A 15,462-nucleotide genomic window follows, 5' to 3' on the forward strand; every position below is an offset into this window, starting at 1 on the left:
CCATTGTGAAGCTATGTTCATTCCTCAATGCAATCTATCAGAAGGTAATCAATCCAGAAATCCTAACTAGGTTAAGAGTGATGTGGCGCAATGTCTTGTCAGTTTCGAGCCGGTGTTCCCACCATCCTTCTTCAATATCTGACGTACGTCCTAGTTCATCTAGTCGAAGAGATTGTCGTTCTGGGCCTTGTATTTCTACACAATATGTTCCCCTTTGAGAGGTTCATGGGAGTCCTAAAGAAATATTTCCATAACCGCGCTAGGCCAGAAGGAAGCATCTCCATGGGCCATCAAACAGAGGAAGTCATTGGGTTTTGTGTTGACTTCATTCCCGACCTTAAGAAGATAGGTCTCCGTCAATCGCGGTATGAGGGAAGACTGGGTGGAAAAGGCACGCCGAGGGGACTCAATAGTATGTAGGGAGGGCATTCTTGGTCTCAAGCACACTACACGGTTCTACAGAATTCTACCTTGGTGACCCCGTATGTCGATGAACACAAGAACATTATGCGCTCCAAACACCCGGACCAGTGTGACGACTGGATTACATGTGAACACATCAGGAGTTTCGGTAGTTGGTTCCAAACACGCCTCAGGTGTGACAACACTATTTCTAATGACCTGTACTCGTTGGCGAGGGAACCATCTTCGACTGTAATGACTTATAAAGGGTACGAGATAAATGGGAATACATTTTACACGATCGCCCAAGATCAAAAGAGCACCAACCAAAACAGTGGTGTCCGCTTTGATGCAGCAACCAAGAGGGGAAATGACATAGTATAGTTAAATAGTGGACATATGAGAACTTGACTATGGATATGATATTAAGGTCCCTTTGTTTAAGTGCAAATGGGTCAATATGTCAGGAGGCGGGGTACAGGTAGACCCACGGTACGGAATGACATCAGTGGATCTGGAGAATCTGGGGTACACAGAAGAGCCATTCGTCCTAGCCAATGATGTAGGTTTTCTATGTGAAGGACATGTCTACCAAATTGAAAAAAGGAGAAGATAAGGAAGCGAATGCATCATATGATGAGCCAAAGCGCCACATAGTTTTTTCAAGAAAAAGAGACATCGTGGGGTTGAAGGGCAAGATAGACGTGTCTGAAGATTATGAAAAGTTTCATGAAATTCGTCCCTTCAAAGTCAAGGCTGACCCAAGCATCCTGTTAAGCGATGAAGATTATCCATGGTTACGGCGCGATAAGCAAAGAACATAAGCGAAGAAAAAATGAAGACTTTCTATCAACAACTATTATGATGATGCCTTTGATGTAGATTATCACTGCAGTTACATTTGAACAAATGAAATCCCTTTATAACAAATGAGTTTCCGTCCGAAACCTTAATACTTCCAAAGAGATTGTCTGTTTTGTACACGAAGTGCATCCAGTTTTTGTCATAACCCTCTCAACTTTTTAGCACACTAAATGACTCGTTGCGCCAATGGCGCAAGAAGCTAACAAAGAGCAAGGATTGTTTGAATATTAATGACTATAAACATGTGCTGAGAGTAGTATTTTGTTTTTATACCAGTTAAGTAAACAAATGTGAAGAATATAAGGCAGGCTCAGGTTAATAGAAGCTCCGACTGATAGGGGTCAGAATGGTAGCATAAACAGGCTTAATAGGAATTTAAAGCATGCATATATTCTATAATCATGCCTAAACAGGTAGAAACTATACATAGACGTGGCAACATATATCAGTACAATAACTTGTACCAACATTGTTCTTCCTTCAAAGCCTGTCAATAGAGAGAAATGCACATAAGAACGACTAAATACATAACTATAATAACATAGTGGTGGTGCAAGTACCTGAGTCGACACAAATAGTATTTGCTTAGTAAGGCCGATTTCGTTAATCATCAGTTACATATTTTGTGTCTGCTGATTTTTTTTTTGAAGCAACCATATGACACAAAAATACACATAACATTTTCTCAGGTAGTTGCTCAACAGAAGCGTCACCACAAACTCTATGAATCTCAGGACCACGGATTACAGCCATTAAAACTTGGAAGATACCTCCCAAGACTGACGTGAACAATATCAAAAGAGAATAAATAGTTATTGCATATTCAGAAAAAGGTAATACATCGACATCACTATGCTGATAGTTAAGAGGCATGCCCTCTCAAGAGTTGGAAAGTCTGTGTTCTTCTCCAATAAGTTCAGGTATAGTATCATATAGTTCCTGATTCATGTAACGAATTTTCATGAATTGACCCTGACATTTTTTTCTCCTGAAAGTAGACAGCAGAAAATAAGAATTCTTTGTGGGAACTATTAATGTCAAAAGTGGTGGAACTCAATTAAATTAGTATGTAAGTTTACAACTTACACACAAAGCAATATAAACATTACCTCTTTTTTCTTCTAACACCACTGATTTCCCACATGTTCAATGTAAAGGAAGAGCAAGTGGATTTGCCCTCTCGAGGTCTCTCGTTTCACCCATTCTGTGCAATCCTTGTGCAGGCTTGTACCTTGCCTTGTGGAAATTCGTTAGCTGCCCTTCCACACAGGTACCAAGGGCATACAGATGTACACGTGTACTCAACATGTCCATGTTTTCTTGACCCAGACTTCTTTTTCACTGCATTATCCATTTTGAACCCACAAGCTTCACATGATCATCAAGAAATCACTGATGTTGCCACCTACAAATAAATAACGTTTACCCAGTCATAATCTGCACATCCTTCGGTATTAGGACAAAATGGCCAGTCGGCAGAAATGTGACCACTTGGCACAATTAGCAATGACAGAGACTAAATTACAGCCAATAGTCATTTATGTGGACTCATAATAGTCAAGTATTATAATCATAAGATATTACTGTGACACATTTATAATACACCCTAAAGACATGGTAGCTCCAATGAGAAAACAAAAGACAGATAGCGTCACGTGCACATTCCCCTTATTAGAAATAAATAAAAAATATAGAAACATGTGATGAAAATTTATTTTTATTTCTCAAGAAATTAGCTGTAACCAATTCAAGAGTTACATGGTAACTATCAAGCGAGAAAAAAGAGAAGATGATATATCAACATGATTATTAATGGAAGATCAAAAGACAATCTGATGTATCAGCTGTACTTTACAAACATGTATTTATATGACAAACATTGACACCATTCTTAATGAGGTTCTCATAGCAGGATTCATAATAGTCATATGTTGAGAAGAAACAAACACATCTCATTTATCTGCACTTAGCTTTATTATTTTGGAAGGAAGTGCACTCCGCACGATATAAGAAGAGCAAAGGTATCACCGTATCGGCAAAAACATGTGTTACAAGATGGCACCAACCCACTGGAAAGAAATATTTTATTTTAAAGCAGAGAAAATCATAGCAAATGCAAATCTTTTCATTTATCTCCCGAAAGCTTTGTAGCATGAGAAACTTCATACTCCGATGTGGCGTTGGTTAAACAGACAATATATATGTATATATTACAGCCTAAGTAGGTAGCAATATTACAGAGATCATGATACTATTAAATATGAAATGTAAGAAAAATGAAATGCATAGCAAATTTTCTGACGAAAACAAGGTGCTTTTTGGAAAAACAGTACAAACTCGGATGGTTGCAGATGAACTACGGATTTCGGTCTTTTGAAGTGGCAAGCAACTCAAGATTCAATGGGAACATGCCCAATCTCTTCAGTATGGTACTTCAAACATTTCCTATCAAAATCATAGTTAAATATTTCTTCCTTGTATACGTGGGAGATAAAACTAGGCAATCTGAAGAAAATAGTCAGAAGGAAAGATGAAAGCCAAGCACATAAGTGTAAAGAAAATATACAACCAAACTAAAAGTGGAACCTAGTTATTTTGTGCCCTACATCCAGAATAATGATGTTGTGGTAGAGAGAGAAAATTAATAGCCATTCTAAAATGAACTAACTAACTATCACTGAAATATATTTTAGGCTCTAACAGAGATAAAGGCTGAAGAAAACAGAACCAATAGCTAACTATGTGTGCACCTGTAACACAAAATAGTCTACCTTTTACAACACAAGTGACCAGAGGGCACAACTGTACACCTTACTTTCAAGAACACTAACTGAAGAGGTCAAGCAAGTATATTTGTCTTTTTAGAAAAGTGTCTCCATTATCATCTCTCATCCGCACCATTTTCTATCATTTGGCTTCGAACTCTACTATCAGCCTTACTCAAAACCCTGATATCTAACTTGCTCAATCCAGAGTCTTGCAATGTAAAGTTTATTACAGAGTTTATCCTTACGTTGAACAGGAAAGTACCAAAATTAATAGTATGATGTACAAAAAAATTCTATTGGTACAGTAACGGCAAGATAATCTAAAAATGAAAAACAAGACAAAGAATTAGTGCCACAAAATAATGAGAGATACAATCATTTTCTACTAAAAGGTACCACAATAAAAAACGAGAGGTGCAATCGCTTTCTGCTACAAAATGCTATTACAAAACAGAACAGAAAAGAAAAGGTATATAGATTATTATAAATAAAAAACAAAAGTTTAAGTTTCATATGGATGATAAGCACGAAACTCTCAGGCAATGCCCAACTTCCTCATGATCAGCGAGCCAACAAGTTATGCAAAATAGTAAGGAATCAAACTCCTCTCAACTTACAATGCCTAAAAATGTCGATCAAGTATCTTTGTTCTTTCTAGTTCAGAAAAAATTACTATTCAACAAAGCTAGAAGTAAAGGGCCCAGAAATGCAATTTAGTGCTCCTACATGATAGGTGATATAAATCCAGACAGTGTTGAGTTTCAAGAACTGTACTCATAAACTGAATCTAAAGTTCTTGGCACTTGAGTTGTTGAACTACCTTTAAAAACTAATGGTGAGGAGACCAGAGGCAGCAGCCACTATACAAGGCATTGCCTACTTCACTCCTGTTTATCGGATCAGTGTGTGCTCCTATACCAATATGAGGAAGAGGCAGCATGGCAGTAGCCTGTTTAACAACTGATTAGTGTAATCACATTTGTATCATAAGCTGCAGTTAAAGCATTACCAAATATCATTCATACATAGCTTGAATTTCATTCATAGGAAACTGATTTGAACTACATGAGCCAAAATCAAAATAATAATCGCACCTCTCCTTGTAGTACCAATCGTTAACCTGCGCCATTACCAGTGCTTTAACCATGATAAATCAAATCTACCAAAAGCCCAAAATCAAAATAATAGTTGCACCTCTCCTTGTAGTACCAATCGTTAACCTGCGCCATTACCAGTGCTTTAACCATGATAAATCAAATCTATCATAAGCTATACAGAAAAAATACAGTCTATAGAGGGATAATAATCTTGCACTTACCTCAACCAATCACATGTCCAAACGCTAGCCAGATTGATATGATCGTTGAGAAGAAACATATTAATGGAGAAAGCCACAGGAAAATCTAAAAGAAACGAAATCAAGCACCAACTTAGCAGTTTGTAAAATTAGGAACAGAGAGGAAAAGAGAGAAGCCATACACATCACAATGATGCTGCACTTCGACGGTCGTGCATAGAGAAGCACATCCTCGCCGCCCTTCTCCTCGTGCACAGGGTAGGACATCCTTGCCGACCAGCGTGACCTCTCTGGCTCTACCACGGATCTGCGTCTCCGGTGCCGGTGCCTGACCTCCACCGCCCTACGTCTCCCCTCTCCTCTGCGACCACACCCTCCCTCCTCGATCTCTCATCCTCTTTACTGGGTCATCGTCGATCCTTTCCTCTCATGCCGCTGAACCCCGGCGTGGGGCTGGGATGGGGGCTCCTCAGTTGGCCGGGAAGGACTACGGGAGCTGCGGTTCTGGCGAGATGGGAATGGTGAGGGAGAGGCGGCGGCTGCGTGGGGAGCGGGGGAGGAGGATGGACGCGTGGTATGGGGGACTGGTTGATAGGGTTTCACCCCACGTTCGCATCGTCCCCACACAGTAAAATTCTTCACGTACATAAAATCGAAGTCAAAGCACCTTATTTCCTTGACCCCACAAGTAACAAGCCCCACCTGACATTCACATGTGAAGATGATATTAATGTACGAGAAGACCAACGGAGGAGTGACTGCCAGCAGCTAATTCGTTCAGCAGTAAAACCATCGGACGGTCAAAAAACCCTAGCGCGCGCAGGTGCCCTCTATGGCCGGGTTGCCTAGAGAGGTTTATATGTTCAATGCTATGTGGATAAAATAATGATACCATACCAACTTTCAATTTTTTTCAGAGTTTATTTGAAATGTTTTTCAATTTCAGGAATCAACCAAAAAGCTTTTATAAACCTCTAGCGTTATTGAAACTAAAATTATATAAATTTATGCAACTAAAATTATCAAAGTATTTTCTGTTCAAAAAATTAAAAGCAAAAATAATTTTCATAAAATAAATAAAAAAGCAAAAAAGAAAAGAAAATAAATAAGTAGAAACAAAATAAACTTTAATAAATAAGTAAAAACAAAATAAACCTTAAATAAAGTAAAATAAATAAACTTTAATAAAATAAATAAAAATAGCAACAGTAAGTAGAAACAAAACAAAATAAATAAAGCAAAAAGAAAATAAAAAAGTAAAAAAGAAAAGAAAATAAATAAGTAGAAACAAAATAAAATAAATAAGTAGAAACAAAATAAACTTTAATAAATAAGTAGAAACAAAATAAACTTTAATAAAGAAAAAATAAATAAACTTTAAAATAAATAAAAATAGCAACAGTAAGTAGAAACAAAATAAAATAAATAAAGCAAAAAAAAAGTGCCACCTACTGGGCCACCACGTCCTGAATACGACTAGAAACCCGATCATGGGCCAGAATTCAGGCCCGCAGCAGGCCCAGTAGGTCCACAGGCACACAGTGACAGGTTAGGCCTGAAAGCCTGCAGTTGAGGGGAGATCGAGAGGGTGGGCGCAGTAGTGCTTCTAAACCACTCTCGAACTCTCTCAACTAGCGAGGTGAGACTAAACTTTGGCCACGACACGAGCAGCACAGGGCCTTTGGTCCCGGTTGGTGCCACCAATCGGGACTAAAGGGGGTCATTGGTCCCCGGTTGGTGCCACGAACCGGGACCAATGGCTATGCTATATAACATAACACTTAGCTTTTTTCGTTTTCATCTCTGCAGTTGCCCCGACGACGCCGCCAGGCTGCCCGATCGCCCCGTCGACGTCGTCGACGCCCGCGCCTCGCGCCACCCCGACGCTGTCGCCGCCCCGCGCCGCCCCGATGCCATCGCAGCCACGCGTCGCCCCGACGCCATCACTGCCCCGCCCCACCGCTGCCCCGACGCCGTTGCCGCGCCGCCCCACGGTCCGACGGCTTTTTTCATATATGTGATGATATGTTGTTTTTCTTCATATATGTGATGATATTTTTTTCATATATGTGATGATATGTTTTTTTGTCATATGATGTTTCTTTGTGTGTATGATGTTTTTTTCATATAATGTTTTTTTCATATATGTATTAAATTTTTTTAGGTTGTTAATTAATAGATATCGATTTTAGGTTAGTGCATTTTAGGTTAGTGTAGAGGAAAAAGTAAAATAAGGAAAAGGAAGAAAAGAGGAAGAAGGAAGAAGGAAGAAGAAGAAAAAGAAGGAGTGGAAAAAGGAAAATAAGAAGAGGAAGAAGGAGAAGAAAAAGGAGAAGATGAGGAGAGGAAGAAGAGGAGGATAAATAAATAAAAAGAGAAAAAAGAAAAAAAGGAGAAGAAGAAAGGAATAGAAGAGAAGAAGAAAAAATAGAGTAATTTCTTTTTTTTTCTTCACCTATATTCCTTTCTTCTTCTCCTATTTTTTTTCTTCTTTTTTTCTTCGATTTTCTCCTCTCTCTATTCCTTTCTTCTTCTCCTCTTTTTTTCTTCGTCTTCCTCTTCTAATTTTTTATCGGGTATGTCGTTGTTGATATACCACCTTCCCGATAACTTCGACATGAGGGGGGGTCGATATACCCCCTCCCTGATAACTTCGACATGAGGAGGGAGGAGGGGGTCGAGGGTCGAGAGTTCGAGGGTTCTAGATTCGAGGGTTCGAGGGTCGAGGGTCGAGGGTTCTAGGGTCGAGGGTCGAGGGTTCGAGGGTCGTTGAGGGGCCGAGGGTTCGAGGGTCGAGGGTCATCAAGGGGTCGAGGGTTCGAGGGTCGAGGATCACCGAGGGGTCGAGAGGTTACCTAGTGTCAAAGTATTGAAGAAATCCATGGCTTCATCATTAGCCGGAAGTAACCAGGGCACGATGGTACGAAGTTCTCCAAAGTTATTCTGGAACTGAGTCCCGGATAGGATAATCCGCCTTTTGGTACAAATTTCAGCAAAGACCTTCCAAATAGCGATATTCGGAAGGCTCTTGCTATACTTTGTACCAAAAAGCGAATTATCCTATCTGGGATTCCGTTCTAGAATAACTTTGGAGAGCTTCGTACCATCATGTGCCTGTTACTTTCGCCTAATGATGAAGACATGATTTTGTTGAATCCTTTGACACTAGACAAATGTGACATGAGGGGGTCGAGGGTCGGGAACTAGGATAGAGGGTCGTGGATCACCGAGCGGTCGAGGGTCGTGAACTAGCTAGGGCCGAGGGTCGAGGATCGCCGAGGGGTCGAGAGGTTGCCTAGTGTCGAAGTATGGAAGAAATCCATGGCTTCATCATTAGCCGGGAGTAACCAGGGCATGATGGTACGAAGTTCTCCAAAGTTATTCTGGAATGGAATCCCGGATAGGATAATCCGCCTTTTGGTACAAATTTCAGCAAAGGCCTTCCAAATAGCGATATTTGGAAGGCTCTTGTTGTACTCTGTACCAAAAAGCGAATTATCCTATCTGGGATTCCATTCCAAAATAACTTTGGAGAGCTTCGTACCATCATGCGCCTGTTACTTTCGCCTAATGATGAAGACATGGTTTTGTTGAATGCTTTGACACTAGACAAACGTCGGACAATCATGAGAGAGGCGGTCCGGCCCAAACCCTAGAAGCGCTGCCGAGGCCACCCAAATTTACCAAGTTAAAAGAGCGTTGTCGTCGAGGCCACCCCGAACCATTGAAGCGTTGCCAAGGCCACCCCAAACCATAGAGAAGCGTCGAGGCCACTAATTAATATAATTCCTTGTTGTGATTAGCTAGCTAGGTCTACGTTTGCCACTAATATATCCATCTGTCATGTTTGTATAATAATTGTCATGTTGTAATATTTGTAGAAACTATGGAGCACGACTGAGACGAGGAAGCAAAACAGGTGTTGGGGGACATAATCGCAAACGGAGGCGATGTCATGTCGTATCTCAATGAAACCGATTGTCTGGAAGGAGAGGGTGAAGCAGGCTACAGTTATCGAACAGTGGAGGAGGAACGACATGATTATGATGGCTCCGGTGACCGAATGCCGGTGCAAGAAGGAGACCGTGATGACGGCTCCGGTGACCGAACAGAGTCCGGCCAGGTATATATATTAATTAAGCTTGTGCTGACTAGCTAATTGATGCATTGATTGTTTTGGTATCTACACATATTAACTCTCATCTTTCTTCTTTTTTCTAGCCCTCTGGATCGAGCACATCTTCGGTAAAGAGACGAGGCCCGAAGAAAAATTTACGCTCGGATGAAAGGTTCACGGTCACAGCAATCGCGCGCGATGGCCAACCGATTGAACCCCTCCGGACCAACGAAGAATTTTCTGCTCAGTGCGGGGTTCTTGTTAGGGACATGATCCCGATCAGCATCGAGCTATGGAATGAGCCTAAGAAGGAAGAGCTTCAAGTTTCTTTTGTCAAAGATAGACAGAAAGAGGATCTTTGGAAAGCGCTGAAGGTAAATTTCACCCTACCGAAAGAGGAGGATCCGGAGAATCCAGTTATAGAGCCATTGATCAAGTCGTATGCTCTCAAGAAGATGGTAGATCTATTCAGAAGGTGGAAGAATGAGCTGAAAGCAAAGTTTGTCGACAAAAAAAAAGACACCAGAATTCATCGGCCAGTATGAGAAGCTCAGAGATCAATGGGATGCATTTGTGGCCAACAAGACATCGGAGAGGAGTAAGAAGATGTCAGCGACAAACAAGATAAATGCTGCGAGGAAGGAGCATCACCATCGCACGGGGTCAGGTGGCTACCTCAAAGCCCGGCCGTTGTGGGCCAAGGCTGAGAATGACGTGCTTGATAAACGGGTCGAACCAGAGACATTGAACTGGCCAAACCGTTGTAGGACTTGGTTCTTCGAGGTTGGCGGAACCTTGGACCCTGTAACAGGGAAGTGCGTTTGGATGAGCGAGCAACTGCAAATACTTGTCACGAAGCTTCAGGACTATATCGCCGCAGCGCAGGAAGGGACGTTCGTGTTGGGGAATGTTGTAGAAAATTAAAATTTTGCCTACGGTTTCACCAAGATCCATCTATGAGTTCATCTAAGCAACGAGTCATAGGAGAGAGATTGCATCTACATACCACTTGTAGATCGCGTGCGGAAGCGTTCAAGAGAACGGTGATGATGGAGTCGTACTCGCCGTGATCCAAATCACCGATGACCAAGTGCCAAACGGACAGCACCTCCGCGTTCAACACACGTACGGAGCGGATGACGTCTCCTCCTTGATCCAGCAAGGGGGAAGGATAGGTTGATGAAGATCCAGCAGCACAACGGCGTGGTGGTGGATGCAGCAGGACTCCGGCAGGGCTTCGCCAAGCTGCTGCGGGAGGAGGAAGAGGTGTAGCAGGGGGGGGGGGAGGCGCCAAGACATAGGGTCCGGCTGCCCTCCCTCCCCCCTCGTTTATATAGGCCCCCAGGGGGAGGCGCCGGCCCTGGGAGATCCAATCTCCCAAGGGGGGCGGCGCCCAGGGGGGTGGAGTGCCCCCAAAGCAAGTGGGGCGCACCCCCCACCTAGGGTTTCCAACCCTAGGCGCAGGGGGGCCCGGGGGAGGGGGGGCAGACCAGCCCACTAGGGGCTGGTTCCCCTCCCACTTCAGCCTAGGTGGCCCCACCCGGTGGACCCCGGGACCCTTCCGGTGGTCCCGGTACAATACTGGGTGACCCCGAAACTTTCCCGATGGCCGAAACAGCACTTCCTATATATAATTCTTTACCTCCGGACCGTTCCGGAACTCCTCGTGACGTCCAGGATCTTATCCGGGACTCCAAACAACATTCGGTTTGCTGCATACTCATATTCATACAACCCTAGCGTCACCGAACCTTAAGTGTGTAGACCCTACGGGTTCGGGAGACATGCAGACATGACCGAGACAGCTCTCCGGTCAATAACCAACAGCGGGATCTGGATACCCATGTTGGCTCCCACATACTCCTCGATGATCTCATCGGATGAACCACAATGTCGAGGATTCAAGCAACCCCGTATACTATTCCCTTTGTCAGACGGTATGTTACTTGCCCGAGATTCGATCGTCGGTATCCCAATACCTCATTCAGTCTCGTTACCGGCAAGTCACTTTACTCGTACCGTAATGTATGATCCCGTGAGCAGACACTTGGTCACTTTGTGCTCATTATGATGATGCACTACCGAGTGGGCCCAGTGGTACCTCTCCGTTATACGGAGTGACAAATCCCAGTCTCGATCCGTGTCAACCCAACAGACACTTTCGGAGATACCTGTAGTGCACCTTTATAGTCACCCAGTTACGTTGTGACGTTTGGTACACCCAAAGCACTCCTACGGTATCCGGGAGTTACACGATCTCATGGTCTAAGGAAGAGATACTTGACATAGGAAAAGCTCTAGCAAAACGAACTACACGATCTTGTGCTATGCTTAGGATTTGGTCTTGTCCATCACATCATTCTCCTAATGATGTGATCCCGTTATCAACGACATCCAATGTCCATAGTCAGGAAACCATGACTATCTGCTGGTCAATGAGCTAGTCAACTAGAGGCTCACTAGGGACATGTTGTGGTCTAAGTATTCACACATGTATTATGATTTCCGGATAATACAATTATAGCATGAATAAAAGACCATTATCATGAACAAGGAAATATAATAATAATCCTTTTATTATTGCCTCTAGGGCATATTTCCAACAGTCTCCCACTTGCACTAGAGTCAATAATCCAGTTACATTGTGATGAATCGAACACCCATAGAGTTCTGGTGTTGATCATGTTTTGCTCGCGGAAGAGGTTTAGTCAACGGATTTGCGACATTCAGATCCGTATGTACTTTGCAAATATCTATGTCTCCATCTTGAACATTTTCACGGATGGAGTTGAAACGACGCTTGATGTGCCTGGTCTTCTTGTGAAACCTGGGCTCCTTGGCAAGGGCAATAGCTCCAGTGTTGTCACAGAAGAGTTTGATCGGCCCCGACGCATTGGGTATGACTCCTAGGTCGGTGATGAACTTCTTCACCCAAATTGCTTCATGCGCTGCCTCCGAGGCTGCCATGTACTTCGCTTCACATGTAGATCCCGCCACGATGCTCTGCTTGCAGCTGCACCAGCTTACTGCCCCACCATTCAACATATACACGTATCCAGTTTGTGACTTAGAGTCATCCAGATCTGTGTCGAAGCTAGCATCGACGTAACCCTTTACGACGAGCTCTTTGTCACCTCCATAAATGAGAAACATGTCCTTTGTCCTTTTCAGGTACTTCAGGATATTCTTGACCGCTGTCCAGTGTTTCTTGCCGGGATTACTTTGGTACCTTCCTACCAAACTTATGGCAAGGTTTACATCAAGTCTGGTACACAGCATGGCATACATAATAGATCCTATGGCTGAGGCATAGGGGATGACACTCATCTCTTCTTTATCTTTTGCCGTGGTCGGGCATTGAGCCGAGCTCAATATCACACCTTGCAATACAGGCAAGAACCCTTTCTTGGACTGATCCATTTTGAACTTCTTCAAAATCTTATCAAGGTATGTGCTTTGTGAAAGACCTATGAGGCGTCTCGATCTATCTCTATAGATCTTGATGCCTAATATGTAAGCAGCTTCTCCAAGGTCCTTCATTGAAAAACACTTATTCAAGTAGGCCTTAATGATGTCCAAGAATTCTATATCATTTCCTATCAAAAGTATGTCATCTACATATAATATGAGAAATGCTACAGAGCTCTCACTCACTTTCTTGTAAACGCAGGCTTCTCCATAAGTCTGCATAAACCCAAACGCTTTGATCATCTCATCAAAGCGAATGTTCCAACTCCGAGATGCTTGCACCAGCCCATAAATGGATCGCTGGAGCTTGCATACTTTGTTAGCATTCTTAGGATCGACAAAACCTTCCGGATGCATCATATACAGCTCTTCCTTAAGATAACCGTTAAGGAATGCCGTTTTGACGTCCATCTGCCATATCTCATAATCATAGTATGCGGCAATTGCTAACATGATTCGGACGGACTTAATCTTCGCTACGGGAGAGAAAGTCTCATCATAATCAATCCCTTGAACTTGTCGATAACCCTTAGCAATAAGTCGAGCTTTATAGATGGTGACATTTCCATCCGCGTCTGTCTTCTTCTTAAAGATCCATTTGTTTTCTATCGCTCGCCGATCATCGGGCAAGTTAGTCAAAGTCCATACTTTGTTTTCATACATGGATTCAATCTCGGATTGCATGGCTTCTAGCCATTTGTTGGAATCTGGACCCGCCATCGCTTCTTCATAGTTCGAAGGTTCACCGTTGTCTAACAACATGATTTCCAGGACAGGGTTGCCATACCACTCTGGTGTGGAACATGTGCTTGTGGACCTACGAAGTTCAGTAGCAACTTGATCCAAAGTACCTTGATCATCATCATTAATTTCCTCTCCAGTCGGTGTAGGCACCACAGGAACATTTTCCTGAGCTGCACTACTTTCCGGTACAAGAGGTAGTACTTCATCGAGTTCTACTTTCCTCCCACTTACTCCTTTCGAGAGAAACTCTTTTTCCAGAAAGGATCCGTTCTTGGCAACAAAGATCTTGCCTTCGGATCTAAGGTAGAAGGTATACCCAATGGTTTCCTTAGGGTATCCTATGAAGACGCATTTTTCCGACTTGGGTTCGAGCTTTTCAGGTTGAAGTTTCTTGACATAAGCATCGCATCCCCAAACTTTTAGAAACGACAGCTTAGGTTTCTTCCCAAACCATAATTCATACGGTGTCGTCTCAAAGGATTTAGACGGTGCCCTATTTAAAGTGAATGTAGCTGTCTCTAGAGCGTATCCCCAAAATGATAGCGGTAAATCGGTAAGAGACATCATAGATCGCACCATATCCAATAGAGTGCGATTACAACGTTCGGACACACCGTTACGCTGAGGTGTTCCAGGCGGCGTGAGTTGTGAAACGATTCCACATTTTCTTAAGTGTGTACCAAATTCGTGACTTAAATATTCTCCTCCACGATCCGATCGTAAGAATTTTATCTTTTGGTCACGTTGATTCTCTACTTCATTCTGAAATTCCTTGAACTTTTCAAAGGTCTTAGACTTGTGTTTCATCAAGTAGACATAACCATATCTACTTAAGTCATCAGTGAGAGTGAGAACATAACGATATCCTCCGCGATCCTCAACGCTCATTGGACCACACACATCAGTATGTATGATTTCCAATAAGTTGGTTGCTCGCTCCATTGTTCCGGAGAACGGAGTCTTGGTCATTTTGCCCATGAGGCATGGTTCGCATGTGTCAAATGATTCATAATCGAGAGACTCTAAAAGTCCATCAGCATGGAGCTTCTTCATGCACTTGACACCAATGTGACCAAGGCGGCAGTGCCACAAGTATGTGGGACTATCGTTATCAACTTTACATCTTTTGGTATTCACACTATGAATATGTGTAACATTACGTTCGAGATTCATTAAGAATAAACCATTGACCATCGGGGCATGACCATAAAACATATCTCTCATATAAATAGAACAACCATTATTCTCGGATTTAAATGAGTAGCCATCTCGCATCAAACGAGATCCAGATACAATGTTCATGCTCAAACTTGGCACTAAATAACAATTATTGAGGTTTAAAACTAATCCCGTAGGTAAATGCAGAGGTAGCATGCCGACGGAGATCACATCAACCTTGGAACCATTCCCGACGCGCATCGTCACCTTGTCCTTCGCCAGTCTCCGCTTATTCCGCAGCTCCTGCTATGAGTTACAAATATGAGCAACGGCACCGGTATCAAATACCCAGGAGTTACTACGAGTGCTAGTAAGGTACACATCAATTACATGTATATCAAATATATCTTTAGTGTTGCCGGCCTTCTTGTCCGCTAAGTATTTGGGGCATTTCCGCTTCCAGTGACCCTTCCCTTTGCAATAAAAGCACTCAGTCTCAGGCTTGGGTCCATTCTTTGACTTCTTCCTGGCAACTGGCTTACCGGGCGCGGCAACATCTTTGCCGTCCTTCTTGAAGTTCTTCTTACCCTTGCCCTTCTTGAACTTAGTGGTCTTATTGACCATCAACACTTGATGTTCTTTCT

The 15,462-nt window shown here is 42.8% G+C and overlaps 1 long non-coding RNA gene across 1 annotated transcript; it reads right to left on the bottom strand.

Annotated features, from left to right (window-relative positions):
• Positions 1-1,935: 1,935 nt before the first annotated feature.
• On the bottom strand, positions 1,936-5,879 carry LOC119277988. The gene is made up of 6 exons (XR_005137414.1): positions 5,514-5,879; positions 5,353-5,437; positions 5,129-5,254; positions 4,855-4,983; positions 2,376-2,671; positions 1,936-2,254 (listed from the first exon to the last, which is right to left on the bottom strand). It is a non-coding gene; the product is annotated as an uncharacterized LOC119277988 (long non-coding RNA).
• Positions 5,880-15,462: the final 9,583 nt, after the last annotated feature.

This window comes from Triticum dicoccoides, chromosome 3B (genome assembly GCF_002162155.2).
Source record: "Triticum dicoccoides isolate Atlit2015 ecotype Zavitan chromosome 3B, WEW_v2.0, whole genome shotgun sequence".
Taxonomy (NCBI): Eukaryota; Viridiplantae; Streptophyta; class Magnoliopsida; order Poales; family Poaceae; genus Triticum; species Triticum dicoccoides.